This window comes from Rutidosis leptorrhynchoides, chromosome 9 (genome assembly GCF_046630445.1).
Source record: "Rutidosis leptorrhynchoides isolate AG116_Rl617_1_P2 chromosome 9, CSIRO_AGI_Rlap_v1, whole genome shotgun sequence".
NCBI classification, from domain to species: Eukaryota; Viridiplantae; Streptophyta; class Magnoliopsida; order Asterales; family Asteraceae; genus Rutidosis; species Rutidosis leptorrhynchoides.
The window spans coordinates 121,457,675-121,463,674 of NC_092341.1; positions in this window are offsets into that span (position 1 = coordinate 121,457,675).

The following is a 6,000-nucleotide window of genomic DNA, read 5'->3' on the forward strand; positions in this document are numbered from 1 at the left end:
TTGATGTTTTAAGTTTATTAAGTCAGCTGTCCTTGTTAGTAACCTACAACTAGTTGTCCACAGTTAGATGTACAGAAATAAATCGATAAATATTATCTTGAATCAATCCACGACCCAGTGTATACGTATCTCAGTATTGATCACAACTCAAACTATATATATTTTGGAATCAACCTCAACCCTGTATAGCTAACTCCAACATTCACATATAGAGTGTCTATGGTTGTTCCGAAATATATATAGATGTGTCGACATGATAGGTCGAAACATTGTATACGTGTCTATGGTATCTCAAGATTACATAATATACAATACAAGTTGATTAAGTTATGGTTGGAATAGATTTGTTACCAATTTTCACGTAGCTAAAATGAGAAAAATTATCCAATCTTGTTTTACCCATAACTTCTTCATTTTAAATCCGTTTTGAGTGAATCAAATTGCTATGGTTTCATATTGAACTCTATTTTATGAATATAAACAGAAAAAGTATAGGTTTATAGTCGGAAAAATAAGTTACAAGTCGTTTTTGTAAAGGTAGTCATTTCAGTCGAAAGAACGACGTCTAGATGACCATTTTAGAAAACATACTTCCACTTTGAGTTTAACCATAATTTTTGGATATAGTTTCATGTTCATAATAAAAATCATTTTCTCTGAATAACAACTTTTAAATCAAAGTTTATCATAGTTTTTAATTAACTAACCCAAAACAGCCCGCGGTGTTACTACGACGGCGTAAATCCGGTTTTACGGTGTTTTTCGTGTTTCCAGGTTTTAAATCATTAAGTTAGCATATCATATAGATATAGAACATGTGTTTAGTTGATTTTAAAAGTCAAGTTAGAAGGATTAACTTTTGTTTGCGAACAAGTTTAGAATTAACTAAACTATGTTCTAGTGATTACAAGTTTAAACCTTCGAATAAGATAGCTTTATATGTATGAATCGAATGATGTTATGAACATCATTACTACCTTAAGTTCCTTGGATAAACCTACTGGAAAAGAGAAAAATGGATCTAGCTTCAATGGATCCTTGGATGGCTCGAAGTTCTTGAAGCAGAATCATGAGACGAAAAAAAGTTCAAGTAAGATCATCACTTGAAATAAGATTGTTATAGTTATAGAAATTGAACCAAAGTTTGAATATGATTATTACCTTGTATTAGAATGATAACCTACTGTAAGAAACAAAGATTTCTTGAGGTTGGATGATCACCTTACAAGATTGGAAGTGAGCTAGCAAACTTGAAAGTATTCTTGATTTTATGAAACTAGAACTTTTGGAATTTATGAAGAACACTTAGAACTTGAAGATAGAACTTGAGAGAGATCAATTAGATGAATAAAATTGAAGAATGAAAGTGTTTGTAGGTGTTTTTGGTCGTTGGTGTATGGATTAGATATAAAGGATATGTAATTTTGTTTTCATGTAAATAAGTCATGAATGATTACTCATATTTTTGTAATTTTATGAGATATTTCATGCTAGTTGCCAAATGATGGTTCCCACATGTGTTAGGTGACTCACATGGGCTGCTAAGAGCTGATCATTGGAGTGTATATACCAATAGTACATACATCTAAAAGCTGTGTATTGTACGAGTACGAATACGGATGCATACGAGTAGAATTGTTGATGAAACTGAACGAGGATGTAATTGTAAGCATTTTTGTTAAGTAGAAGTATTTTGATAAGTGTCTTGAAGTCTTTCAAAAGTGTATGAATACATATTAAAACACTACATGTATATACATTTTAACTGAGTCGTTAAGTCATCGTTAGCCGTTACATGTAAGTGTTGTTTTGAAACCTTTAGGTTAACGATCTTGTTAAATGTTGTTAACCCAATGTTTATAATATCAAATGAGATTTTAAATTATTATATTATCATGATATTATGATGTACGAATATCTCTTAATATGATATATATACATTAAATGTCGTTACAACGATAATCGTTACATATATGTCTCGTTTAAAAATCATTAAGTTAGTAGTCTTGTTTTTACATATGTAGTTCATTGTTAATATACTTAATGATATGTTTACTTATCAAAGTATCATGTTAACTATATATATATATATCCATATATATGTCATCATATAGTTTTTACAAGTTTTAACGTTCGTGAATCACCGGTCAACTTGGGTGGTCAATTGTCTATATGAAACATATTTCAATTAATCAAGTCTTAACAAGTTTGATTGCTTAACATGTTGGAAACATTTAATCATGTAAATATCAATCTCAATTAATATATATAAACATGGAAAAGTTCGGGTCACTACACGTTACCCGAAGGAACGATTGACTCATGGGATGTTTTAGTTGAGAAATTTCTTCAAAGATTCTTTCCGGCATCTAAATCCGTGAGACTTCAAGGAGAAATTGCCACGTTCGTGCAAAAGCCAAATGAAACATTATATGAGGCATGGACAAGATTCGGAAGGATGTTGAGAGGATGTTCTCAACACGGAATAGATACTTTTCAAATAGTGTAAATCTTCTATAAAGGCGTCGACATCGCCACACGAAAAGACATCGACACAGTAGCTGGTGGTTCCATTATGAAGAAAACCGAAACTGAAGCTCACAAGATCATTGATAACACAGCCTCCCACTCTCATGAGTGGCACCAGGTAAAAGATATATATCGTTCATCTAAAGCGGTTAGAGCCGATTCTGGCCATGACTTTGATTCCGTTTCCATAAAAATAGATGCTTTCGAGAAACAAATGGAAAAGATGAATAAAGATATTCACGCAATACGAATCAATTGTGAGCAATGTGGTGGACCACACTTAACGAAAGATTATCACATTGAGCAAATGATGGAACAACGTGAGAATGTTTCCTACATGAACCAAAGGCCGGGAAATAATTATCAAAAAATTATCAACCGCCAAGGCTAAACTTCAATCGAAATCAAAACATTCTTTACAATCCAAATGGACCCGACAATAACTCGTATAACCGGTCCGAATAACCAACCAACTCAAAACAACACTTTCAATCAATAAAGACCTGGCTTGTATAAACCACCACAACAAACCGAAGAGAAAAATTCAAATCTGGAAGAAGTGGTATTTAAGCTTGTTGAATCTCAAACACAATTTATTGAAACTCAAACCCAAACGAATGAGAGGTTTGATCAGTCATTTAGAACTCAACAAGCTTCCATTTTCAATCTAGAAAAACAAGTAGGTACTCTTGTTAGATTGATGAGTGAAAGGGAACAAGGAAAGCTACCGAGTAATACTGAAGTAAATCCTCGGAATGAAAATGTTAACATGGTTTCAACAAATTCTGAAAAACCAACACTAGAAGATGGGAAGGTTTTATATGTGAGTAACAATGAAGAAGTTACACCACCACCACCACCACCTGAGTATGTAAAGCCAGTGGTGGCACCATACAGACCACCCATCCCGTTTCCTAGAAAAGGAGTTGAGTATGAGGAAGTAATAGGTAATAAAGTTTGTGATACCTTTGGAAAGAAGAAGAAGAATAAGAATAAGAAAGTGCAAGAAACAAAAACAGTAGAAGTAAACCCGGTGAATACAGTTCCACCAAAACCTCCACCTAGGGTAGGTGATTCGGGTGAATTTATTATTCCTTGTCTACTTAGTGATTGTGTCATGTATGATGCACTAGCAGATTTAGGTGCGAGTGTAAGTGTTATGCCTCTTTCATTATATAAGAGATTAGGAGTAGGTGAGTTAAGTCCAACGGATATGAGTGTTCGACTCCTTGATCAAACCATTAAACACCCAGTTGGGATTGCTGACAACCTACCCATTCAAGTAGGTAATTTAACCTTTCTAGTCGAATTTATTGTCATTGGCATAGAAGAGGACTCAAACATTCCTCTAATTTTAGGTCGACCATTCTTAGCGTCCACCGAGGCGTTATTTGATGTAAGAAAGGGTAGAATGACACTTAGTAATGATGAAAAATCGATCACCTTTGTGATTCGAAAGTCTAAATCTCCACCAACCAAAACCGTTGAACCAGCAAAAACGATTGGTAAGAACCATGTTATTTTACCAACTCCAACGGTAGTGCTTAATAATAATAAAATGCCTAAGTGTGGGGAAAATGAAGTAACACCTAATGATGACCTGATAACAAAGAACCCCGTTGTTGATACGAAATTAAACGATCCCGTTATTAATAGTTCAATGAAGAAACTTATTAAACGGGTTTACGATGCTAGAATTAAGGGGAACTTTAAGTTATGTAATCGGTTAGTATCCAATCTATCGCCTAAAGAAAAGGCAAAAATAGTTGAATTTGTGGATATTACGGAAGAAGCTGGTCACTGGCTTAAAGCTAAAGTCACAGGTATGCTAGTTGATTATGGTCCAAGAGAAATTGACGATGAAGTTAATCACAATTTCGATACCACAGCTACCTAAGTGTGGGGAGATTCAAATGTTCTAAAAAGATAATGTTGTCTAGAGTTAGTTGTTTTGTTCTCATGTAGTTCCAAGAATGGAATCCGATTGGTCTTTTCCACTAGCAGACACTAAAGAACTAGTTTTCTCCCCTATTTCGAATTTTTTTTGTTTTATATTTTTTGTATGAAATTAATATGTTTTTTTAAGTTTTGTGTGAATTTTTTAAAAATAAAATTTACTTTATTTCATTAAGTTTAAAAAATGATTTATAAAATTCGTCGTGAGTTGAAGATTAGGTCGTTGAACCGAAATTGCTTTACCCAAGGATGGGGCGACAAATTTTGTTATCATTATTTTTAATTTTATTGATTTAAAGTATGCCAAAAAAATATTAGATTTTATAAATTTTTGAAAGTGAGGATATATACCAAACTTCAAAAATATGTATATATATGTTTGTATTTTATGTTAAATACAAAACAGGGTAAAATAAAGCACTTTCAAAGACTGTCATTAAGTTCAGAAAAAGGTACTAATTTTGACGACAAGACGCAAAATACTAAATGTGAAATAACAACAATATGTTTGCAAACTCGGTATTTTTAATCATTTTTCTACACTAATCACCCTCATGAATTTAAATTTTTACTAATTTCTTGCAAATGAGGGCATTACAAGATCTCAAGTGTGGGGAAGGGTTATAAATTCTCTCAAGTTTACACTTGGTTTAATTGCCAAAATTTGTGAAAATTTAAAAAAATTTCAACTAAATGAATTCAAAATCATGTTTATACATATTTATGAACGATAAAACTAGGTGTTAATACCGAAATTATTGTTACCTTGAAAAGGACATAAATTGATAAACAACCTAAAACGCTAGAATTCATTTAAAATGGAATAAAGGAGAAAAATTATCCAATCTTGTTTTACCCATAACTTCTTCATTTTAAATCCGTTTTGAGTGAATCAAATTGCTATGGTTTCATATTGAACTCTATTTTATGAATATAAACAGAAAAAGTATAGGTTTATAGTCGGAAAAATAAGTTACAAGTCGTTTTTGTAAAGGTAGTCATTTCAGTCGAAAGAACGACGTCTAGATGACCATTTTAGAAAACATACTTTCACTTTGAGTTTAACCATAATTTTTGGATATAGTTTCATGTTCATAATAAAAATCATTTTCTCTGAATAAAAACTTTTAAATCAAAGTTTATCATAGTTTTTAATTAACTAACCCAAAACAGCCCGCGGTGTTACTACGACGGCGTAAATCCGGTTTTACGGTGTTTTTCGTGTTTCCAGGTTTTAAATCATTAAGTTAGCATATCATATAGATATAGAACATGTGTTTAGTTGATTTTAAAAGTCAAGTTAGAAGGATTAACTTTTGTTTGCGAACAAGTTTAGAATTAACTAAACTATGTTCTAGTGATTACAAGTTTAAACCTTCGAATAAGATAGCTTTATATGTATGAATCGAATGATGTTATGAACATCATTACTACCTTAAGTTCCTTGGATAAACCTACTGGAAAAGAGAAAAATGGATCTAGCTTCAATGGATCCTTGGATGGCTCGAAGTTCTT